The sequence below is a fragment of the Sus scrofa genome, chromosome 15, assembly GCF_054392235.1.
Source record: "Sus scrofa isolate SSC_HxYL_T2T_F1_AM1 chromosome 15, Sscrofa_HxYL_maternal_Yorkshire_Landrace_v2.0, whole genome shotgun sequence".
Taxonomy (NCBI): Eukaryota; Metazoa; Chordata; class Mammalia; order Artiodactyla; family Suidae; genus Sus; species Sus scrofa.
In genome coordinates, this window is record NC_139397.1 from 129,385,645 (window position 1) to 129,400,698 (window position 15,054).

Sequence of the window (15,054 nt, forward strand, 5' to 3'; positions counted from 1 at the left end):
CCCCTAAGTTAGAGACTTAAGTGCTATCTGCTTATCGACATGGATAGACTCAAACATCTCAAACTCAACATGGTAAATTTCTATAACCCTCCTCATCCTATGCTACCTCTCATTTTAATGATCACTGTAGAAGACAACAGCCTCTAGCCCTGAGACATCCAAAGAACTATCTGTAGTAGTTCACGCTATACATAAAATATTATATATAGAATATACATGATATTAAATATAAATATTTATAACTAAAATATTATATATTAAATATAAAATATATTTATATATCTATATATACACTACATATAAAATAGAAAATATCCTACATCTGTACTCACTAGAACAATACTTAGCCACATATGGCTGTTGAGCATGTGAAGTACACAAGAGGAACTCAATGAGAAAGTGAATGTTTCATTTTGGCATTTTAAATTCCTTCATTAAAAATGTTCATTGTGTACTAAATCCCTGCTAGTTTTCAATACAAAAATAGGAGAGAAGAAGAAAGATTATGGATAAAACATAAACAATAGTAAAGAGAAAATTCTAAATCTCAAGTGAAATTTCAATGCAATATTTTTTTTAATTTCACTGAATTAAAAAAAGAAGGCAAAAAATGCAAATTTTAGAATTTTTAGTTGCAAAGCAATAGAGAAAACCAGCTTCTCTTTTATCTTATAAGAATAAAAGAAGCATAAATGAATACATTGTTCAAAGTATAATATTTATTTGACAAATATTTATTGAGTATTTACTATGTTCAACACACTGTACTAGGCTCTGGGCACTATGCAAGAAAATAAACAGACCTCATACTTGCTGTCAAGCATCTTTAATATAGTAATTTCCCTCCCAAAACGCTTTTCCTCTTTGGTTTGAAAATTCAACTTTACTTCACCCTTGAAGAAGAATTGGCAAAACAGAATGAGAGAGAAATAAGCACAAATATTTTTCTCTTGAGGAAATTGTGTTTCATTAAGTAAAATGTACTATATACTTTCTTTAGTAAAATTTGTCCTTATGAAGTCTAATGTTCTTTATAGCAGACTTTTGGAATGAAAGAAAATATAACTTCAAGATACAACTTCAATCTCAAAGAAAAACAGAGTACGAGGAATCAGACTCCCTGTCTTCAGACTGTATTACAAACCTACAGTCATCAAAACAGTATGGTGCAGACACAAAAACAGACATATAGATCAACGGAACAGGAGAGAAAGCCCAGAAATAAACCCATACAACTACGGCCAATTAATCTATGGAAAAGAAGGCAAGAATATATAATGGAGAAAAAGTCTCTTCAATAGTGGCACGAGGGAGTTCCTGTCATGGCTCAGTTGTTAACAAATCCAACTAGGAACCATGAAATTGCAGTTTGATCCCTGGCCTTGCTCAGTGGGTTAAGGATCCGGCGTTGCCATGAGCTGTGGTGTAGGTTGCAGACGTGCCATGCTGTTGCTATGGCATAGGCTGGTGGCTACAGCTCTGATTAGACCCCTAGCCTGGGAATCTCCATATGCTGAAGGTGTGTGGCCCTAGAAAAAGACAAAAGAAAAGTGGTGCTGGGAAAACTGGAAAGCTATAGTACAGAATTAAATTAGAACACTCTGTAACATCATACACAGAAATAAACTCAAAATGGATTACAGACCTAAATGTAAGACTGGGTATTATAATACTCCTAGAGGAAAACACAGTCAGAATGCTCTTTAACATAAACTGCAACAGAATCTTTTTAGATCTATCTCCTAGAGTAATGGAAATAAAAACAAAAATAAATGGGACATAATTAAACTTAAAAGTTTCTGCACAGTAAAGGAAACTATAAACAAAACAAAAAACAACCTGAAGAATGGTAGAAATTATTCACAAATGATGCACCTGACAAGGGATTAATTTTTAAAATATTAACAGCTCATACAGCTCAATGCAAAAAAAAAAAAAAAAAATCAAAAAGTAGGTAGAAGACCACAAGACCTAAACAGGGATTTCTCCAAAGAATACACAGAGATGGCCAAGAGGCACAAGAAAAAAATGTTCATCACCACTAATTATTAGAGAAATGTAAATCAAAACTACAATGAGGTATCACCTCGCACTGCTCAGAATGGCCATCATCAAAATGTCTACAAATAATAAATGCTAGAGAGGGTGTAGAGAAAAAGGAACCCCTCTATGCTGTTAGTGGGAATGTAAATTGGTACAGCTACTATGGAGAACAGTATGGAGGTTTCTTAAAAAACTAGAGTTACCATATAATCCTGCAATTCCACTACGAAAGGTCCACTGATGATAAAAAAAAGATGTGGCATACACACACACACACAAATATACAGTCCATGCAAAAATGAAATAATGCCATTTATAGCAACATGGATGGACCTAGAGATTATCATTCTAAGTGAAGTAAACCAAAGACAAATATGATACAGCTTATACATGAAATCGAAAAAAAGATACAAATGAACTTATTTACAAAACAGAAACATACCCACAGATAGGAAAGAAAAAAAAAAAAAAAAAACAGGGGAAAGGGGGGAAGGGAGGAATAAATTAGGAGGTTGGGATTAACATATATATACTATATATAAAATTGATAACCAACAAGGACCTGCTGTGTTACATCAGAAACTAACTATATTCAATATTTTGTAATAACCTATAAAGGAAAAGAATCTGAAAAAGAATATATATACATTTATACAAATATATATACATATATAGGTATATATATCTGCCTCTCTGTGCTGTACACCTAAAACTAACAGGATATTGGAAATCAACTATATTTAAAATAAAGAAAAAAAGTTTCAAAAAATTCTTCTAACATGATAAAATTGGTAGAAAGAATGACAATGAAATATACATTTAGAGTAACCTATATACATACACTTTTAGTTTTAAAGTAACTACAATAAAACTATTATAGTCTCAGAAAATATGATGTCTTAAATATGTATAATATTTTTGAAGTACAAATACTGTTGGGATAAATAGGGTACAAGATTAAGTGACAGGTAGAAGAAATAGAAATCTGTAAGAGCTGATTAATCATTACAGAATTATACTCTCAACTGATTGTTCTTAAGTATAAAAAGACTGAGTCTGCTGTTTATAAATACCACACTGCTTCTTTCATTAGTTGTCTTCTCTTAAAAAAAATTAAAGAGAATACTGAAGTGATTAACTGTGAAGGTTAAGAAACAAATATTCTGCTAGGAATTTTTAAATGATAACTCATAATTGAAATAACAAAAAAGTATAGTTATTTATACTTGAGGAATACATTTTTTGTAGGGTTTTTAAGGACGAGAAATGCATTTTTTTTCACTTTATGTCAAAACATATGAAAAAATGTATATCCACAAAATTAAGATCATCATTGGCAGTGCGTTCCACAATGTGTTATCAGAAAGTGCATATAAACTCTACTTTTCCTACTAACCAGAGAACAAAAGTGATTATAATGGTATTTTTTTCTGAAGCTAAATGCTCCATATTTTACATATTCTATTATACATAAGTTTTTCTATAACTATGACCCCAAAGTCTATACAAGTTCAAATCACCATGGAATTTACTTTGTATAGGCACCCCACAGAGATTATGTAATAATTTTCATTATTACATAATGAACTCTACCCAACTTCAAGGAGTTGAGTTACCTCAAAATATCATAGCATCCTTTAATGACCCATCACTGAGTAAATATTTTTAAATGTGTGTATAAATAATTCCTGAAACTATTAACTGTTTTAGATTAATAGAGACAGATGATGTCTTCATTTTTTTGGCTCCAAATATAACTTATTTTAAAACCATAAAATGTGAATAATACAAAATTCTTTAGCATTTTAGAGTCCTCTGATCAGATCACATATCTATACTCTTTTCTCATGAATGTCTTATGCTTTCATTTTTCTTTACCCAACTATCTGCACTGTCCTTTAAATCATTTCAACTCCTTCTTTTTGGACCACTTCAAGATTTGTTAAATCTTCCTTGATATGGGACCTTACAGACTATCCTCTCAGAAATGGATACCCCAAGCTTTATACCATGCTGACAGTGAGTTTAATTTTAATAGCTTTCTTCGTGATTGTTATCTGCTATCTCTAGAATTAATACTATTAAATCCTTACCTATTAGCCTAATGGCATAACATGGTTTAATTATCTCTAAATCTTACATTTTTAATACCCACATGAAACATTTTTTGAATAAATTCATTTTTTCCCTTGAATTACTTTTTCTTTTTGCTCAGAAATATTTGAAGTGATGAACATTTTGATCCTGAAGATGGTTTAAAGAAGAGAATACTGGCAAAATCTATTTTTCCATAGTGTACTCCAGGAATACTATTGTGTTTCGCTATTCAGATGTAATAACATTACTACATATAAAGTATTCACAACAACTATCTTTTATTTTATGTCATAAAGTAATGGGAACTAATAATTAGTTGTTCTTATCTTGGCTCCCAAAGCCAAATTTTTATAATTTATTTCATCAAATATTGGACTCCGACTGTGTCACATATACTGTCATGAGCTAAGCATATAAGATAAAGCAGAAACATTCAGAAAGCAAATGAGTATGAACAAGAGAGAAAGGTTACAGCAAAGAAGGGTAATACTAAAGTAGGTTTTGAAAGTAGTATTCAAAGGCTGCTAAATTCATTTATTTCTGGGTGTGAGGAATCAAGAAAAGCTAATGATAGGTACTGTCTTTTTAACTGGATTTTGAGATTTGTATAACATTCTATAGGAAACAGCCTGGTGAAGAGAGGTGGAGCAAGAGGAAGAGCAAAGCAGGTACTCAGTTGAAAAAGTGCATCCTTTTGTTAGAAGAAAACAGAATAACCCAATATGACGATAATAAAGGAATCAGATATAGGTAAAGAGGCAGATGAATTTTGAAAAGCAGAAGGCAGACAGGCTGCAAAGGACTTTCTAGGTGGTGTCTAAAAGTTTGGACTTGATTCTCCAGGCAGTGGAGTTTTTTAGTGTAAGAGCCTACAGTCAGATCTGCATTGGGAAAGTCACCCAAATGTAGTGAAAGATAGACTTATAGGGCAGAGGCTGGAGGGACAAATTTGGAGATAATGGACTATTATAACATTTCCTGATAGAAACTGCAAAGAGTAAAATAATAAGATAGTAGAAAATAAGAGAGAAAAACAACTGAGCAGAAGAGAAAAATTATAAAAACTGGATTATTAAAACGTGGAGGGGAGGGAAACACGAAAAGCCAAGTGTGATGCAAAGCTTCCCAGTTTACTTAACAGGTGAGTGAAGTAGAAAAAAAAGAATACTTTTCATGGGTGTCTTAGAATATACACTGTTCATTTTTAGATGTTGTATGGCATAGGCATATTATCAGAATTTAAATGGCTCTGAAGGAGTAATGAGTTATATTCATTTTTCTAGTTAGTCACTTACCACCGTCTCCATATTTTACCCACAGATCTGCTTTTTTCTATAACAAAAACATTAAGGTGTTTTAAGCATAATCATATATTTGAAAGGTAAATTTATGCAGGATGAAGTTTAGGACCATATATCAGAATTCCTTTATCTTCACATATAAAGATACCATTAGTTCATGTTCTTCGAGTAACTTTCCTTGAATGATGCTAATTTACACAGAATATTTCATAGTCTCACTTCCAGGTAGATCTTTTCACTTTCTACATTATATACAAATGTAAGTCAGCTAAGGGAAGTCATGGTGAAAATCTTTGGTGTTAAAACATTATATATATATATATATATTTTTTTAATTGGGCTCAGTTAGTATGGGGCTCAGTTTATTATAGTTATACATATAACTGAGCTCAATACCAATGTCCTTATTGATGTGGTTTTGTTATGAACAACAAATTTATTTCATCTGCCATAGGATTTCTAAATTACTTTTAGATGTTCAACTGTCCATAAAAGGCTCGTCTGGTAGAAAAGAAAAAAAAAAAAAAGATTTAAAATATTATTCTGCATTCATGTTCTCATATGTGGTAAAATCATATAAAACCCCAGTACTGACAATCTAAGAAGCACAAACTAATTATTGTGTGTGTGTCCTCAACCAGTTTCATTCAATCAGCTGCATGACTCAGTTCAAAAGGTGATTGATTGGCCCCCATTTCACATTGCAGAATTACCATCCAGTCTATGATACGTGCAAAGACACTGAGAAATTTTAAATTTAAACTCAATCACCATCTCTAAATATTGAATATAGAGAAATGAGGGGAAGGTTAACTGACATTCAAACCTTCCCTAAGGTAGAACAATTTCCTACTTGCTCTTACCCAATGACACTCTACACAATACTTGTCTATCAGCAGTCAATGCCTCTGGAGGTGAATACAGAAACTGCCTCCTCTGTTTAACTAGTTGGAGCGATTCGACAAGGATTAGTTATGCATGAGAGGGTATCAGTAACCCCAGGAAGTCTAAAAATAATGACTCTCCTCCTTATCCTGCAATGCAATCACCTTAGCTAGGAGTGATTGAAATGTTTAATTATTACATGGAAATCAAGTAGGCTGTTTGGTTCTATTTTTTTCATTACTGTCTTATATTTTTAAGTAGATTTTTTATAACCTCCCAAAAATGTTGATATATTTCTACATCTAAATAGATTTATTGATTATACCCAAACCTCTCTCTTTCTTTTCATGGTGAGAGAATATTTCCAAGCAAAGTTCCATTCCAGTAGAATTATTTTGCAGTCATTTCAGCACTGTTAATGTTGTTGTTTCATACATTTATAAACAGGTTATAGGTTTTTTTCATGGTATTTCTGAGATTAGTATTTTTATAATTCAACATGAAAGTATCCATGTTTAGCAGCCAGAGAATCAATGGTGAAATTTACTCTCCTACAATCATTTTCACTTTTCAAGCTCTGAGTTTTCAAGCAGTTCTAATTATGCAAGCACCAATTCTTGTCAAATGGTATTTCAGTCTGACATAGTTAGAAGTAAATTATAGATTTTAGGCAACCATGTCATTTTTATAGAAAGACATCTTTTGAGTCCATCTGCCCAGAATAATGTTTTAGTTACCTAGAGGGTTTTGAATGTTCCTTTCTTCACAGAAAAGGTGGTGGCCAGTTAATGACTTTTGAAAATAGCAATGATGTTCTACACATAGTAGGCAGTCAAAAATATTTGTTTAAATTAATTAGTAAAAGTTTACCAAAGTACTGCAATCTATTTTAAAAGGGCAACACATGATTAAGAAAAAAATAGAAAGTAATATTTAAACACAAATTGAGAGTTAGCAAACTATTGGAAATATTATAATAACAGTCAAACTAGGTTCTTATCTAATTTTGCTACCATCTAGTTCCGTGATATTATAAAAGCCACATACTTAAATGTAAATGTTAAGCAAACAGTTTTATAGTATTGAAGAATGAAAACAGGGAGGCTAGGAAATAAGATGCCCTGGTACACAATTCAGCATTTATATTAACCTCTCTGGGCTTGTTTCCTTATTTTAAAATGAGAGAATTGAACTAAATGACCTCCATAGTTTCTTTTCATCTCTAGAACATTATAATTTCATGAAGGGAACCACAAGTAATAGCATAATAAAAATTGCTAAGTGTAAGTCCTGAAAAATTCCCAAGTTTTGCTTTAACTGGAATTTCCTATAGAAGGCAAATATGAATAAGCTAACATGGAAAGCAAACAATAGTCACAGTATACCTGTTTGCTGAATAAATGAGGAAGCAGAAATAAAATATAGTAAGTTATATTTTATTTGTCTTAATAATTTACAAAGTTCTTTTCCCCAAATTATGCATGTACCCACTGCATTCTAAAAAATCCTTTGAAAAGCTTAGTATTACTTTTATTACTTAATTACTTAGTATTACTTAGTATTACTTAGTATTTTTATTAATTACTTAGTATTACTCAGGGTCACAAAAGCATGTAAAAGATGGCACCACGTTTCAAAGCCAAGCATTGAGTCTAGCTCATCTTCTTAACCATCTGATCCAATCAGTGTGTGTCTTTCTCTCCTCTTTCTATTTTCCTGCTTCTCCAGGCTTCATTACCTCATTATCCAATACCCATTTGTGCTTCTTACCACTTATACTTCAATTAGCATCCTCTGGCTGTGTGTCTCAAATATACAGACATTTTTTCATCACTCTCTTTTCCCCCCACTTTCCCTTTTCTAGCCTAGTCTGCTATGAATGTTTTATATTTTGAATTTCATATCTCATTTAAAAGTTATACGATAGTGTTAAAGTCAAATATAAAATGGAGACTGGACTTGAGAATTCCCTGAGCAGAGAAAATCATTTAAACCGCATAAGCAAAACTAAATCTAGCTTATTTCATGAACGTAAGGGAAACTTTACTTAGGTTATTTCTTGTAAATGCCTCTGACAATCACAAAAGAAACAAGTCATCTTCCTAAAAATGGTATAAGATAATTACTTTTAGCCAATCCCCTGCCCTCTGGAAACCCCCATTGTCATAACCAATCACTATAAAGGGTAACAACTTCCTCATTTCACATTATAAGCTGTTGTGTAAAACTTCATGCCTCTGGGTTTTATATCAGTTTTTATTTTGAAAGATCCCAGTTTGCAAACTGTTCTTATATGCACAATTAATTCCTACTAAATATTATTAATTTAGTGGTTTTAATTCTGCTATTTCTGGAGTTTTGACAACAGCTAATGAGTTCAGCTCAGTACTATGTCTAACCGAGAGCAGAAAAATAACTAAAAATTTTAAGTGAAATTGGATATAAGAACTAGGTATACCAATTCTACAGACCTTGGAATTGCCTAAAGCACCCTAAAAGTTCCCAAATCTTTATTTTATTGTAAATAAAATACTTGTATAATAATATTAAACTATTATCCAACTCTACAAATTTTTAAATATTACAATTTCAACAGGATTTCTTTTGCTGTCCTTTGAAACTGGGAGTTCCCGTCATGGCACAGTGGAAACAAATCCTACTAGAGCCATGAGGTTGCAGGTTCGATCCCTGGCCTCACTCAGTGGGTTAAAGATCTGGGGTTGCCGTGAGCAGCTCGGATCCTGTGTTGCTGTGGCTGTGGCCTAGGATGGCAGCTGTACCTCCCATTGGATCCCTAGCCTGGAAACCTCCATACGCCATGGGTGCAGCCCTAAAAAGACAAAAAAAACGAAAAAAGAAACTGTATACTATTTTATCTGCATTAGATATTAACTTACTTTTTTAAAGGTAGGACTGAAAATTATTAGCTTAAAAGGGAATTTAAAACATTCAAGATAATTTAAAATTAAATGCAACCATTTGAACATTATAAATTCCTTAATAACCTCTCTATAACTACCAATTTAAAAAAAAAACTGACCAATTGTCTCTTAGGAAAAAAGTTATTTTTTCCTTATTGTATCAGTAGGCCAATGCTAATTTGTATTGCTATAGGAATCAATCTTATTTTTCCAAAATTTTAACTGTTTCAATTTTTAATAAAATAAACAGATCAAAAAAGCCAAACATCCAATTAATAGATTTGTTTTTCTTTATTTCAATTAACTAAGGAAGAGCATTTTAAAGTCTACACATATAATATACTGATGGTATTTTTCAACTAATAAACATCTCAGTATTCTTACTACTATAATTAGCATCATCTTATTTTTTATAGATGTAGCACGAAACACTATTTAGAATATTTAGGGTGAAAAATACTTCAACTCCCAAAATGAAACCATTATGTAATTTCTGTATTTGAATGTCTCTTAAAATTACATAGTTTCAAAGAATTAGGCATTTGAAACACGTAGGGTTACACTGAGTTACATTCCTATAGTAATTGTTAACTTCCATTTAGTATGTTTGTCCCAGTGATATAATGTGTGATACACGCATATCACTTCCACTTTTTGACTACAACTGCCACTTCAGAGTAAAAATGACCTTCCCTTGTTAGTTGCAGTTCTAAAGCCATGTTTTGGGTTCCAACTATGCTTAGCACTACAAAAAGCTTTTCACACTCTCATTTCCTGGGTTACTGCTTTCTGAAGACAATCATTGCACAGATAAGTCTCTTGGAACTATTCATTGCATGTTAATGGTGTTAATGGTTTTAGGTCTTTTGGAGAATACTACCACAAATTTGAGACCAATGTATTGATTTGTTCATTTGTATTTTTAACAATATACACACAAGCAGATCCTCAACGACTTCCATAATCTATTTTCACCATATATATTCAACCATTTCTTTTTGACTTTTTCCAATCCTATAATGAACCAGTCTTATGGTTTAGGGCACATCCTGTGTTTATTCCTGTTTGTAATATAGTCTCTTCATTCTTCTTTATGGAAGGAACACCAACTTGGTTTAGCTCTACTTATTTTAATACTGCATCTTTAAGTTAAGACTAAGTAAACTTCAGAAGACAAGTACATACTGATCCTGACATTCTCCGAAATTCAACTGCACATATAGTCTGCAATATCACATATGTTTACAGCAGACTTTTTGTGGCTGTTATTTTCGGTCTGTTTCTTATCCCTCTTCAAGTGGACTGTAAATCTCTTGTGAGCAGAGATCAAGTCTATTATTTCAATATTTGCTGTTACTCACTCCAGACCAAGATATAGCAAAGATACAGCTGTAAGCCCTTATGCTATTTCAAGGAAGGCAAAAATCCTTTTCTGACAACACATCTAGCTAGGGAACAATACCAGCCTCTGTGTTTCACCCAAGTTACAGGCCTATCATCATTGGCCCCAATGTAGATCAATAGCTACCTTACTTGAAGGAACTATTTTCTACTTACTTGTAATTCAAGTGAGGGTTGCCTATCACAGTACTAAATCTTCCTAGAAATACATTTTACAAATAGTGAAAGTTAGGCCAATCAGAGATTCTCTGGAGATCTTCCTCTTCTTTTTTTTTTTTTTTTTTTTTTTTTTGTCTTTTTTTTGCCATTTTCTTGGGCCGCTCTCACGGCATATGGAGGTTCCCAGGCTAGGGGTTGAATCGGAGCTGCAGCCACCGGCCTACGCCAGAGCCACAGCAACGCGGGATCCGAGCCGCGTCTGCAACCTACACCACAGCTCACGGCAACGCCGGATCGTCAACCCACTGAGCAAGGGCAGGGACCGAACCCGCAACCTCATGGTTCCTAGTCGGGTTCGTTAACCACTGCGCCACGACGGGAACTCCTGGAGATCTTCCAATTGGAATTAAGAAAAAGAAAAAACTCTGACTGGCGAAGTTTAGAAGAAACCAGGGTTGAAAGCTAGTGGAAGCTAAGGTTCTACTCTGTAGGGAAAGTTAATCTGGGAAAATAACACTAACAAGGATGAGAAGCACAAATAGATGAAAAATAAGAACACTGGTTCCCAGCATTAATCTAGTTCCAGTACCAGTTATCTCTGAGGCCCAAATACATCCTGGCTCTCCCAGTAGAAAAGTAAATGGAACCCTTTGCAGACAGACATTTAAAGGTTAATAATCTAAGAAAAGGGAGTATAGACTATTTTAATGTGTTTCTTTCTTAGTATGGATATGCTCTAAATTTATTTTAAGGAACAGATATCATTTCTCTAAAAAGAAGTATGTATAAATAAAAGCTTTCATATAAAATGTAAATGATGTTATTATTCATAAAAAATATTGTAATAGATCAGAGTATCACCCTTAGTCTTGCCTACAAGTACTACATACTTTATAAAATAGATAAAGGTGAGAAAATACCACACTTGGCCTAGACCAAGAATCACTTCAACATTCATGTGAATGTCAGGTATGATTAGAATAGCTCAAACAGGAGGAACAATGAAGGCAGTTTATCAAAAATGCAACATTTTGACTGGAATATTTTGTATTCTCATTTAAGAAACAGCATCATTTCAGTCCATGAACTTATAATAAAGAGACTTTTTTTCACATTCTTTAACTTTAATCTTAAGGTATTAGGTCCCATCAACTCAAGAAATAACTGCTTATAAATGACTATGTATATATAGTTATAGTCTCATGTTTACAAACAAGATGTAAAATAAAATCCATTGTATAACATCTATTACAAATTTTTGTGTATAGCACAGGTTACATTATGTTACCTTAAATATAAGTACCAAGGTGAGAATATTTTTTAAACCTGAAAATGTGTAAACAAAGGTTGATTCTATGCTCCTCTGGTTAAAAAAGGGACTCTCTATTCATTTCATTTTATTTTTGCTATTTGGGGCCACATCTGCAGCACATGGAGATTCACAAGCTAGGGGTTGAATCAGAGCTGCAGCTGCCAGCCTATGCCACAACCACAGCAAGGCAGGATCCAAGCCACATCAGTCACCTATACCACAGCTTATGGCAATGGCAGATCATTAACCCACTGAGTGAGGCCAGGGATCAAGCCTGCAATCCTTATGGATACTAGTTGGGTTCATTACCACTGAGACACAACGGAACTCCAAAAAGGGACTTTTTAATACGTACCTATAAACTTAGCAAATCATGGAGAAACCTAGCTAAACAGAGAAAATTGAGTATTCATATTTGGTTAAACCGACTACAAAAAGAAAAATAGGCTAATATTCAACTCTAACATAGGGTTAAACTCAGTAAACTTGACATAGTCATATTTGATAGATGATTTTTTTGTTTGTTTCTTTAGGGCTTCACCCATGGTGTATGGACATTCCCAGGATAGGGGTTGAATCAGAGCTGTAGCTGGTGGCCTACACTACAGCTCACAGCAACGCCAGATCCTTAACCCAATGACCAAGGCCAGGGATCGAACCTGTGTCCTCATTGATGTTAATCAGATTTGTTTCCTCTGAGCCACGATGGGAACTCATAGGCAAATGACTTAAAATAACTTATACTCCAGTTTTATATTGTTAGCATATATAAGTTGCATCATACAGTCCTGAGGAAATTTATGATTAATATAGAAATACAACAATCTACTACAATTAAGAATGTGTTTGAAACACTCTTGCTATTATTATTACTAGTGGTACAAATAAAATATCTCTACAATACCGAAAAGTATATTCACGTCTAATGCCACAGTTTTGCTTCTGAGAGCAGGCCTTTCTCTTCTCTACAAAGAAATAACCTAGCTATTTCAGTGGAAAAGACATACTTGCTTTTTTTTTTCTTTTTCAGCTTTTTGAGATATAACCTTATAACAGAAAGTTTGCACCCTTTGACCAACCTCTATTTCCTCCACTCCCCAGCTCCTGGTGACACACTTGTCTACTCTCTGTTTCTTTGAATCTGTTTTATCTTTTTTTCTTTATTTTTTTTAGATTACAAAGTGATCTCATGCAGAATTTGTCTAACAAGGCCATCCATGTTATTGCAAATGGCATGATTTCCTTCTTTCTTATGACTGAATAGTATTCCACTGTATATATTCACATAATTTTCTTTATCCATTCATTCACTGATGGACGTCAAGGCTGCTTAGATGTTGTGAATAATGCTATAGTGAACATGAGAATGCAAGTATCTCTTTGTTGTTATCTTGTTTTCATATCCTTGGAATATAAGGACCAGATTGTATTTTTAAATAATCTGTCACTGTAATATAAATGAATTATGTAGCCACTTCTAAAATATTCCTTTTCTGCTTATGACTGTAGTTGCCATTGTTATTTAATTTAAAAATAAAAATCATAAAAGAGATTCAGTTTATTTTATATACAGATTATTTTCACTGGTAATTTATTAAAGCTAATAATACAGTTAAGTGTATATTTAATAATTATATATATATTCTAGCAGTATTATTAGCATTAACAATTTACCAATTTTATAATTATTTTCTGTTTTAATAATAGCCAATGGCAAATCTAAATCACATTTATCCAATTATCCAGTCAGTTAACAAAAGAGAGGAATTAACGCACATTATCAGCACTTCCTCTCACTCAAATTAGAAACAATGGTACTGACACTTGAGAATCTCTAGTCTACTTTGAGCAAGTCTATTTCTATAAAAATCAGGAAATCTTATTAGTGTGTCAAATAGTATCATTTTATAACATGTAATTTAACATGTAATTGTGTCAAAGCCAACATATGCCAATCAATATATTCAAAATAAATTACTATTAATTGTGGGTTTAATAAAAAGGCATAATACATTAAAAAGGTATATCCATTCACATATGTGTTTTGTATTCAATTTGCCTAATAAAGAGAAAGAACAGTGACAGAAAGGAAGCTAAAATACTTTGAAACCAAAAAATAAATTGACACAACCCAACTTTGATGTGGAGATTACTCCTTCCATAGTACAGTTAAGGAAACAGGCTCAGAAAGTGAAGATAAATTGCACAAGATTTTAACAGCTAGAAAGCTATATGGCTCACTTGAATCCAGAGCTACTTGGCTCTAAAGTCTTCCTCCCCTTTACACTATTGCTTCCTGCCTTCTTCTACTCCATAGAAACAAATAAGCAGAAAATAAAGAAAAGTATTTAATGTGAGAATTTAATTTGAGACATCTGGAGTTCTATTAAAAAAATTACCTACCTTAAGTAATTTTTAATTGAGGCAAGTGCTGAGAGGTAGAAAGTATATAAATAGAAAAAGCAGTGTTTCTTAGACTACGTACTTCAAAGGAGCAAGTTGTTTGTTTAGTTTCCAACTGTCACACTGTAATACTTTAAAAATATGTAATTACTAGAAAATAATAAATTACTAGAAAAATGATCATGTGCTTGGATGTTACAGCAATTTAAAATTGCTATAAAAATTTCTAAATGATTACTCTCAATTTTTGTACTTATCTATAAAAGACCAGAACTGGGCTGTGGACTACACTTTGAATAAAACTGAGCTAGAAGACAGGTGATAAACAGGCAATAAATGTGACAAATATTATCTTATTTCTGTACCATACTGCTGTACCTAGAGTTTATTAAAATTAAAAAAATTTCCTACACTCCAAGCAATTTGTTGCAAACTCTTATTTTCATTAAGTTGCTTTTCAAAACAGTTTAGTATAAAAGAAAATAAAGGTCTGCTTAAGATTAAGAAACTTAAACACAGAATAAAATATATA

The 15,054-nt window shown here is 32.7% G+C and overlaps 1 protein-coding gene and 1 long non-coding RNA gene across 7 annotated transcripts in view; both read right to left on the reverse strand.

Annotated features, from left to right (window-relative positions):
• ERBB4 (erb-b2 receptor tyrosine kinase 4) overlaps nucleotides 1-15,054 on the reverse strand; it is a 1,134,420-nt gene that overhangs the window by 1,049,548 nt on the left and 69,818 nt on the right. The gene's annotated exons all lie outside the window — the stretch shown is intronic.
• On the reverse strand, nucleotides 6,577-13,863 carry LOC146396127 (uncharacterized). The gene is made up of 2 exons (XR_014829277.1): nucleotides 11,191-13,863; nucleotides 6,577-10,896 (listed from the first exon to the last, which is right to left on the reverse strand). It is a non-coding gene; the product is annotated as an uncharacterized LOC146396127 (long non-coding RNA).